General features: G+C 39.2%; 1 long non-coding RNA gene across 3 annotated transcripts in view; it reads right to left on the reverse strand.

The window, feature by feature from the left end:
• Nucleotides 1–2,795, reverse strand: part of LOC129649911 (uncharacterized) — an 85,658-nt gene extending 82,863 nt beyond the window's left edge. For all 3 annotated transcript variants that reach the window (XR_008713425.1, XR_008713426.1, XR_008713424.1), the window contains exon 1: nt 2,580–2,795. This is a non-coding gene — a long non-coding RNA (uncharacterized LOC129649911). The remainder of the gene's footprint in view (nt 1–2,579) is intronic.
• Between the last annotated feature and the right edge of the window lie 8,694 nt (nt 2,796–11,489).

Below are 11,489 nucleotides of genomic sequence, written 5' to 3' on the forward strand. Positions count from 1 at the left end.
TTAATTTCCAAATGAGTTTTAAACTGCATAAATTAGCAGATAATTGCTATCTGTGTATGACAGAAGCTAGTTGTACATTGAAAGCACATGAAAAGATCCCCATAATATACATATTAGCTGATATTTTTTTGTTTACTATTTAATAAGATGCAAATTGAATTTATGCTTAAGCCAAAAACATCTTCAAATCTTCTAAGATGGAGAAAACTAAATATCACCCACTGTCATGAAAAATACACAATGCTACAAACTAAAATGACAAAATGGGTTTATCTTAAATATTGAGCTTTTACCACCTTCCATACAGCTATTAATTAAGATCTATTCCCAAATGTGAGACTGCACAATTATATCAGTTATAGTAAAAGATAAGTGATGCTTTCTTCTCCAAATTTTCAGGGTAATAAAAAAATATGTTTTTAAAGGTGTTTTCTTAATGCTATTTTGTTTCTTCTGGAATTTTGCTGCTTTCAGTGATGCTTTCCATACCATACTCCCAGCATGCCTCCCCCGCTGCCCAAAGCACATATTTACTCTATTTAAAATAAAGATGCAAAAATAAAGCAACTACTCTTTTTTGAATGCCTCAGTCATGTTGGTATTATCAAAAGTATAACAAGTGAAAACACTGACAGACAGGATTCGAATCATCACTATGAGGAAAGGACTTAGAGTTAATAGAACATTGCAGTTGCCTAGACGAATGATAAGGAGAAGAGAAACAGCAATTGTATTAACAAAGGGAAGGGGACAAGTTAGCCAAACAGTATAGGCAGGAGGTGGTATTGCTGTTTATCCGTAAGATTGTACTCATTGCAGGAATACTAAAATTCTTCTACAGCTTTTGGTACATAGCTACTAGCCAAAGCTCCTGACTTGTATACTCAGCCCATTTCCTGAAACCTCCAGATTTCCCTATGAACCAAAAAACTGTAATTTTAAGAAACTTCAGGATGGGAATCCTGAGTTCTGCTTTAGCCTTAAGGCTTGCAACCCTGCAATGCAATGTTGCCTGTTTCACTCAGATTGTTAACTATTTGAAGTATCACTTCTGTCTTTAAGAAATAGAAGTGGACTTTTCTATTTATCCTGAACAGCACTTGATATGCACTTTCAGTATAAGGATGCATGTGGCTCTTCCGTTCAGGCAGATTCCTTGCTAGTGTCTCTTCAATGATTCCTGCCCCTGCCACTTTCTTCTATTTACCACTATTGAACTACTTTTGAACTCATGAATCTTCTCTACATGTCTCTCCGTATGAATTTTCTATTTTTAATATACAATTATTTTATATCATTAATACAAGTTAATACACACATTTAAAAGTCATTTTTGATTGTTCTATGGTTTTCAGTTTTTCCAGGGAGAATTCAGCTGGTTGATTTTATTGCTTCACTTGCAGTTAGTTTTACTCATGTGTTTTGAATTGCTCGTCAACAAGGAAACCCACATTCTCTTGCTCTTCCTTCTTTTCTCAAACACTGCAATGTCTACAAATTTTGTAAATGTTTCTACCTGTCTCCCGAGGGGTCCCAATCCAGATGCAATCACACCTTCATAGCTCAAAGTTCTTGATGAGGTGATAATTTGGAACACTGCAGCCACTGAGAGATACTAGCTTGTCTCAAGTCTTTACCTGCCAGGATATGTCCCACTACCTTCTCCCCTGAGTTTTCAGCTTCATGTTGTTGTTTGGTCGCTAAGACGCGTCCAACTCTAGTGTGATGCCATGGACTGTAGTCCACCAGGCTCCTCTGTCCGTGGGATTTTCCAGGCAAGAATGGGTTGCTATTTCCTTATCCAGAGGATCTTCCCAACCCAGGGACTGAACCCACGTATCCTGCTTGGCAGGTGGCTTCTTTACCACTGGGCCACCATGGAAACTCTCAGATTCGTGTAAGCAGTCACAATTCAGGGCAAGTCTGAGAGGTTGTTTTTGCCTCCTTTAGTAGGTAGAGAAGGAAAGCTGAAACCACACTTTTCATATAAGAGACCTAGACCCAGTCCACCTGGCCCTCACATGAAAAACCTTTATCCCTCATTATCCAAAGGAATAGACCTCCTCACTTTCAAGCCTGAGGTTCTCTAGGTCTGCTTTTGGGGACAGATTATTACTCTTTGAGTCCCTCTTTCACTTGAGAGACCATAGCAGTGCTTATCTTCCTATTTGGACACCAATATTTCATTTCACTTTTTATCATTTTATACTTTATTATTTCTGTGGGCTTAGAAGAAGGGGAGATAGTGCTTTTATCAGTCACGGTTCCAGCAGGAAACAGATGGTATGCTCAAATTAGGATAATGCAAGGCAAGTTTTAAAAAGGGACCACTGAAAAAGATGTTTTCAGGGTGTAGGGAATCAAAATTGATACTGTCACTTTCCAGAACAGTCATATTTCAGTATGGAGTAGGATGTTAAGGCATGAGGAAAGGTCAATGGAGGCAGGAGGAAAGAGGACAGGATTGTCCTTTGTACGGACAAAGAACAAAATTCCAGGGTAGCATCTCCTCTCCTTCACACATACACACAATTTTACAGAACACTCATTTGGGGTGATGTGGGCAATTTGCCTCTTACCTTACTGTTGGGCTGCACCCTGCAGGCTTGCAAGCCTTGTAGTTGCCCAGCCTTGAGACTGAAGAGCCTGAAGACAGCCACAGAGACCTCAGTTGGTTACTCGACAGGGGACTCAACACAAAGAGTCCTGGAGTGACACCTCACCCAGTGCAGCAGGCGGTGGATAGGACACAGCAGCAGTCTTTGTTTGCTGAGAGAAGGTTACTATTTATAGGGAATTGATGTCAGGTGGGCTCATCAGTTACCAAGGACTAACTAAGCCTAGTAATCAAGAGAATTAGGTAGTGATGTGAGTGAAGTAGGGCCTGATTGAGCAGCGAATGTACACAGAGCAAGAGAATAGAATGGCCTGACCATACACTTACCTCTACACTGGTTTATGAAGAAATCAAATGTATGGATCCTTTCCATGACAAAATGTGTGTGAGAGAGATAAAAAGTATGTAAACTTATGCAAAACTTCACCTATCACTGTGAAGACTCAGAACAACTTTAAAAGTCTGAAGCAATAAATATACAATATACATTCCAGAAAATGCATGGAGACTTTTAGTCAAGATGATGCTGTTCGTTTGTGTTTTGTATGTTGGGCTAGATGACTTTTCTTTGCCACTCCTATGGCAGGAAGCAGGGTAAAGAAGTGTAGAGAAGGGTTTCTTTCATAAATATGTGTGTGTGTCTGTGTGTCTGGGTAAGAAACAGGGGCAGTTACATTTTTTTTTTTTCCTGTGGCAGTAGTGTGAAATCCTTACCTGAATGTGACACTACAGATGCTTTTCACCCAAATTTTAATGCCAGCTCCCTTCTCTTCTTCCTCTGATTCCTATCATCTCTTGTTCTTGTCTTTATCCTTCCTAAGTAAAGACTTGACTAGGTTTTCTTTACTTACAGAAAATCTAGGACATGATAGGCAGAGACAGACCATTGGAGTTGGAGTGAAAAATTTGCTGTTTGCCTTTGGCCACACAATTTAAGGAACTGGCTGGACCCTCTGCTTCAATGCACTTCACCCAGATACTTGAGTGGTAAACTCCGTATCACTTCAAGTCTTTGCTCATCATTTTCATCATGCTGCTGCTGCTGCTGCTGTGGCTTATTTTAATGACCTTATTTGATATTGAAACTAGAGACCCCAGCACTCCTATTTCCCTTTCCCAGACTCCATTTTTACCATAACATTTGTCACTTCTAATATATACTGTAATTTACTTGTTTATTATGGCTATTATTTTTTTCACACCTCATTATCCCTAGAACACCTATGCTAGATAGAACACAAGCTCTATGTTGGCAGAGATTTCTGTTTGCACATGAATGTATGCCAAGCACATAGGATAATGCTTGGGATGTAGACTGTGTTTCACAACTATTTTGCTGAATGAGTAAATGTGTCACTCTGATAGTTGGAAGCAACCATATCCAGATTTCACTGGTCACCAGCCGAAGAATGGCATATACCATAATTGGAAGATTTAGTAGGAACCCAACCACAGGGACTGACCACAGGGCTTTTGAAGTCTTCAGTGACTGAGAATGAAGTTAGAGAAGTTCTGCATATTGCTCTACTACGTCTTTCTTTTTTTAACCCGCCATCAAGGCAATTTTATCCATCATCTGAGTGTACAACTGAGAAGTTCTTACAAAAACTACCACCATTCTGATGGACAGTCAGATCATGTCCCCTGAGGAAGACAAACACATGATTTTATATTCCAAAAGACAGTAAAAGTCTACTTATGGTTTCAACCTTTTTGGGTTGTTTTGAATCCTCACAGTTTCACACAGTTATCTCTCTCATGTTTCATCGTGTAAAGCAGTGGTCCCCAAATTTTGCACCAGGGACTGGCTTCATGGAAGACAATTTTCCCATGGATGGAGGGGGATGGTTTCAGAATGATTCAAGTGTATTTTACTTATCATGCACTTTATTTCTATTATTATCGCATCAGTTCCACCTCAGATCATCAGGCATTAGATCCTGGAGGTTGGGGACTCCTGACATAAAGTGTCCATACATGACCACGTGACTTATCCATAAGTCAGTGTTAGAGGATGTTTTATGTGAACTATTCTTTAAGCATACTAAAGTTAAAAAATAGAAATGTTAAACATGTTCAATAAAAGATGCTAATTGCAAAAAACTATTTGTGTGTGTGTGTGTGTGTGTTGGGAATGGGAGAATAGAGACAGTTATTAAGCCACTGTATATAAAACCTTAAATGAAGAAAACTAAGGCAAAATTTTGAGACTGTAGAAAAGCAATTTCTCCAAATTTGAATAAACTGCTTTGGACAACAGACAAGACATCTCCAGCTGCAGCCACGGTTAAAGCCTATAGAGGAGGACTCCTTAAACCTGATACCAATAGTGTTAGAAACATGGAAGGGTTAGTGACAACAAATCAGACGTGTTTGCCTACAACCTCTCAGCGTATTTGGACACACTACTTCAAATAAGAAGCTGTTCTTCCAGGTTCACAAGACTCCCTTTTCTTCAAAGGAAGGACTAAATTTAGACTTTCACTACAGAAACGTGGAAATTTGTAAATAATGCTGTCATATATGTCTATTCAGAAATACTCTCCATCCTTCCAGAAGGAACCATTGCCTCACACTGGATGTGAAAACCTGATTTAATCTGTAGTGGTACAATACGGGTTCCCATTCTTGGTTCCTTCTGATTTACCCTGAATTCAACCTTGAGTATTAAAAATATTTTCTTATGTTTACTTACTACCTATACTAATTAATGGAAGATAAGACTTAAATTTTCCCCCACCCATATCTGCAATGTTTATGAAAGTGAAAGTGTTAATTGCTCCATCATGTCTGACTCTTTGCAACCCCATGAACTATAGCCCACCAGGCTCTTTTGTCCATGGAATTCTCCAGGCAAGAATTCTACTGGAGTGGGTTGCATACTGTCCTCTAGGGGATCTTTCTGATCCAAGGATTGAAGCTGGGTCTCCTGCATTGCAGGCAGATTCTTCACAGTCTGAGCCACATAGTGTTTATGATAATTATTGAATCTAAATTATCACCTCTTCTTTTAATTCAAAGTTACATGTTTTGTTTCAAATACATATTTCTGCCTCATCTCAGTCATTTCTTTTGTCTGCTACAATCGAGGTAGGCATGTGGACCAAAGACCTGCAAGGATCTGTCTACCATGGCCTATTTGGAAATTCACATTTGTGCTTTGAGTGACACAAGTGAGGAAGCTGGCTTATTTCAAGCCAATTATTGGGTTTCCAAATTTTAATGAACCATATCGAAAGAGCTTTAATCTACTAGTTTCTTATTTCTGGCTGAATTTTGAGTCATTTAAGTTATACTGAGGCAAAGGCTAGGACCTTGGAATGAATTTTCCTGAGTACTAGATCTGTACAGCAGCTGAGAGCATCAAGTGATCTAACACTCTAGAGAAGACATGTATTGTAGAAAGGGGATTTTTATAAGAGTTTTGAAAGTCTATGCGCTAGGATCTTTTTATTTAAGAGATATGAGAAAAATGGGGATCCATTTTGCATGCTGTATTGCTTCTAGGCATTCAAATTTATTATGAATTATATCACACTAAAATTAGATTAGTCTTAGATCTTTTAAAATATTATATTATTCATAAAAATTATTTATAATTTTTCTTTTTTCCAATTTACTTATGATTTGATCTATTACTAAATTCTATTTTCCTTAGGGCTTTTGCTCATGATTTTTGTCATATAGTAAATAATTACATAATTGATTTAGTTTATCTTTTTGCTTTCTAAAATAAAATCTTTACTTTTTAAAAATATATAATATACACATATATTTATATATAAATGTTTATATACACATGTATATATAAATATGTGTTTGCATGTGTGTGGTGGTAATGGTGGTTTAGTTATTAAGTCATATCTGACTCTTGCGACCCCATGGACTGTAGCCTGCCAGGCTGCTCTGTCCATGGGATTCTCCAGGCAAGAATACTGGAGTGTGTTGCCATTTCCTTCTCCAGGGGATCTTCCTGACCCAGGATTTGAACCCAGGTCTCCTGCACTGCAGGCAGATTCTTTGCTGACTGAGCTATGAAGGAAGCCCTCCCATTGTATATGATAAGCAATTTATCACAGTGAATGCTATATTCTCTTCTCTACAACATATGTGTATGTGTGTGTATATATATATATATATATACACATAAATACATATATATAGGCAAGATTTATTCTAAATAACTATAGTCTTCTGGTCTTCTGCCCCACCTCTTCCCATCTCCAGCTACTCTGATACCAATCTCATCACTTTTAGATATTCAACTGATAAGTTCTAAGTAAATATGATTAGACTGTTTGCTTTTACAATATTAGGCACAATGACAAGATCTATTGATATTTATAATTCTAATTTATTGGAAAATTAGAATTGACTCATTTATGACACTGTTGTCTCTTTTTCTACATACTCATACACAAACCTTTCTTCCTCCAAATCTCAACATAATGATATCTAAAATTTTGTTTAAGTCAATATTTATTATAATAGTATTATAATTATGAATTGAAGCACAAGCTGGAATCAAGACTGCTGGGAGAAATATCAATCACCTCAGATATGCAGATGACACCACCCTTATTGGAGAAGGTGAAGAGGAACTAAAAAGCCTCTTGATGAAAGTGAAAGAGGAGAGTGAAAAAATTGGTTTAAAGCTCAACATTCTGAAAATGAAGATCATGGCATCTGGTCCCATCACTTCATGGGAAATAGATGGGGAAACAGTAGAAACAGTGTCAGACTTTATTTTTTGGGGCTCCAAAATCACTGCACATGGTGACTGCAGCCATGAAATTAAAAGATGCTTACTCCTTGGAAGGAAAGTTATGACCAACCTAGATAGCATATTGAAAAGCAGAGACATTACTTTGCCAACAAAGGTCCATCTAGTCAAGGCTATGTTTTTTCCTGTGGTCATGTATGGATGTGAGAGTTGGACTGTGAAGAAAGCTGAGCACCGAAGAATTGATGCTTTTGAACTGTGGTGTTGGAGAAGACTCTTGAGAGTCCCTTGGACTGCAAGGAGATCTAACCAGTCCATTCTGAAGGAGATCAGCCCTGGGTGTTCTTTGGAAGGAATGATGCTAAAGCTGAAACTCCAGTACTTTGGCCACCTCATGTGAAGAGTTGACTCATTGGAAAAGACTCTGATGCTGGGAGGGATTGGGGGCAAGAGGAGAAGGGGACGACAGAGGATGAGATGGCTGGATGGCATCACCGACTTGATGGACATGAGTTTGAGTGAACTCTGGGAGTTGGTGATGGACAGGGAGGCCTGGTGTGCTGCAATTCATGGGGTCGCAAAGAGTCGGACACGACTGAGCAACTGAACTGAACTGAAATATAATTCAGCATTAATCTACACAGTAATACATTTATTTCTTTTCCTATAAGTTAAAAATGGTATTTTTTTCTCTGGTGAAACTTTTCAATGGATAGATCATAAAATATTCCTTAAATTCTGTGACAGAAAGACAAAGTCTTTCCACTGGGAACAAGCACATCAACAAACTAAAGGTTCCATATTCTTCTGAAAGATATCACTTCCAGAGCCATCTATATTTCTGCTCCAATTGGACTGATGGCTTGGTAGGCCTTGCATATTTATCCAGTGGTTTTTCTTCGTTATTTTAGGAATTTCCTTTGTCCCTTTTAACTGTTGTTTGCCCTGTTTTTGTGGATCCCATTTCTTTCTCTTTCTAGATTTATTCTTTCACTTTAGTGAGCACATGCCTACAGTATGGGTAAAAAGAAAGTTAGATTTTTGAGTCTTTTTCTTTTCTGGGGGTGGGAGGTGCTGCTGTGTGGTTTGTGAGTTCTTAGTTCCCCAATGAGTGTTTGAACCCAGGCCCTCTGCACTGACGGAGAAGGCAATGGCACCCCACTCCAGTACTCTGGCCTGGAAAATCCCATGGATGGAGGAGCCTGGTAGGCTGCAGTCCATGGGGTCACGAAGAGTCGGACACGACTGAGCGACTTCACTTTCACTTTTCACTTTATGCATTGGAGAAGGAAATGGCAACCCACTCCAGTGTTCTTGCCTGGAGAATCCCAGGGACTGCGGAGCCTGGTGGGCTGCCGTCTCTGGGGTCGCACAGAGTCGGACACGACTGAAGTGACTTAGCAGCAGCAGCAGCAGCCTCTGCACTGAAATGGTACGGTCCTAACCACTGGACCACCAGAGAATTCCCTTTGATTCTTTTACATGACTAAAAATACCTTTATTCAACCTTGGTTTTATGCAGAATTCCATTTGTCTGTCATCGCACCCAGTTACTTTTATATAGACCTTACAGTTATTTTATTTTTGGAAATTTTGCTATAAATGAGCATTGCTCAAAAGTTAGGCATTCTACAAGTTTCTTTCTTTTTTTTTTTTTTTTTTTTTGGTGTGGTTCAGGTAGTCATCTTGGCTATACCTGATTTAAAACTTCTCTAGACGAAAGCTGCTATAACTATGCATATGACATAAACCCTTGGGCATTAATTACATATGTAAAATATGTTTACTTCACTAGGGATATAGTCTGAAATTTTGTATATAGAATATATGGTTATATTTTCTTTAGATAACTAACTCTACTGGTAAATTATCATAGAAAGAATGATTGCTATTCTAAATCTAATATTACTTTAGGTATATATTCAGGTTATACTATATATATTATATATATATTATATATTATAGTTCCTGAGCATGTGGGGTTTATGTAGAACTAATAGGAAATAGGCCATAGGGTTATATACAAGAGATTTTGGAAAGCTGAATTGAATTTGAAGCACTGTGACTAGGAATTTCAAGGCTGGGTTGGATCCCCTCAGTACCACCTAGAATTAAATTATGATGTATTTTCTATCAGGAAGGCACATTAGAGACTCAGTACCCAAGGTTTTTATTGGGGCTTGGTTAGACAAGCACCATCTGCCTAGCACGGATGAAAATTTGAGATTCCCAGAAGAAAAGTGGTTGTTCAGCATAAACCATATAGTTTGCATAGGTTAGGCACAGTGAGCCAATAATATCTCTCAGGGAATGGTGGGAACCTACAAGAAAGCCAAATTCTAAGAAGTTAGCCAAGGACTAATCTTGGAAGCAGGACTTCATAGCTGTCTTAGTCTTGCTCTGTTAACTCTTTATTTGGAGAAAAAAGGCAAAATAAGGGAACTGAATTTTATCAAGTATCTCTGTGTCAAAATCTTTGATAGACATTTTAACAAGCATGTGTGCTAAGTCGCTCCAGTCATGTAGGACTCTTTGTGACCCCATGGACTATAGCTTGCCAGGCTCCTCTGTCCATGGGATTCTTCAGGCAAGAATACTGGAGTGGGTTGTCATATCCTCCTCCGGGGGATCTTCCTGACCCAGGGATTGAACCCACATCTCCTGCATTGGCAGGCGGGTTCTTTACCACTAGTGCCACGGGGGAAACATTAAAATGTTTTTAATGTATTAAAATATACAGTAGCTCATTTTCATTTTCATGAAATCTCCATGAGGTACAGTGACAGGAGTGCTGAGGCTGAAGGATGAGGAGGAGTAGTGAGGAGTTCCCTTTGTTGCAACCCTTGATTGCCTAGAGATCGATCCTGCTTTCTATATTATGACAATTACAAAAGTATAGAATTGCCATTCAGTCCACCCAGTTGGTTCAGGACTGACATCCTGACTTAGGAATTTCTTTTTTCCTGTGGATTGCAGTAGGTCATGTCAATTATTCTGTCTCCATCTAGTACAATGCACACCCATATTCTGTTTGGGGTTTCTAAGCTTCCTGTGTTTTTCCTTGGCTTCTGAACCTCTCACAGACAGTGTAAGCACACAGAGGTAATTTTATATTTTTCTGTGGAATGAGTGCATCATTTGGTAAATGGCAGAGGAATCAAACATCTGTGAATGTGTTTAATTTGATGAATTGTATCCCTAATAGCCATCTGCCCATGGCACAGGAAGATGTAGCGGGGATCAATGCTTTCTGTCATCCCCATTCCCTTAACTTTCTTTGATAACACAGACCTGCATCACCATTTCTGCCCAACTAGAACCTTTTGGGAAACTCTTTATCTTTCACATGTGGTTCAAGGAGAGTCTGACATTTGTAACACGTCACTTGCTGACCACAGATAACGTTGAACATGTGCTCAAGTTAAGCCAATCAGAATCTATTTCTATCTCCCCCAAATCTTTTGGAAGTGCAGTGGGGTAGGAAGAACCCTTTTCTCTCTGGAGGGTTTGAAAAGGATGAGCACAGAAACTGTTGGTGACACATAGTGTGGGAGGGGAGGAAGGTGACTGGTGGGGAACAGCAGGAAAAAGAAACTATGTGATGTCCCTGGTCCATCTCAGGGTCTTCCCCATCCTCCCCATGTTCATAAGCCTTTTCTTTGGCCTGATTTAAGTTACATTTCTGCCTCTACCAACCTCAATGGCCCTGACCACTAGAAGGGTCTATTGTACCTAGAGAGTATTCTTGGAAAGAAGAAAATTAAACTTGGTATCCAAGCTCTCTAAGTGAAATAATAAGGAAAGTTATTCTAGGAATACATATTCATGAAGAGAACAGAGATAAATCAAGACTATAGGATTAGGCCTACTCTGTCTAAAATATCTCAGGACGAATTTTCTTTTGCTTGGAATTCTAGATCAGGGACCTCACTGCAGGCCTGCCTGAACTTGTCCTCCTGAAACCTGCCAGGCTCCTCTCTCCATGGAATTCTCCAGCCAAGAATACTGGAGTGGGTTGCCATTTCCTTCTCCAGGGGATCTTCCCGACCCTGGGATAGAACCTGGGTCTCCTGCATTGCAGGCAGATTCTTTACTGTCTGAGCCACCTGGGAGTCCCTCCTAGTATTAAAGAGAGGATCAAGTTCCACA

Source organism: Bubalus kerabau, chromosome 4 (assembly GCF_029407905.1).
Source record: "Bubalus kerabau isolate K-KA32 ecotype Philippines breed swamp buffalo chromosome 4, PCC_UOA_SB_1v2, whole genome shotgun sequence".
Taxonomy (NCBI): domain Eukaryota; kingdom Metazoa; phylum Chordata; class Mammalia; order Artiodactyla; family Bovidae; genus Bubalus; species Bubalus kerabau.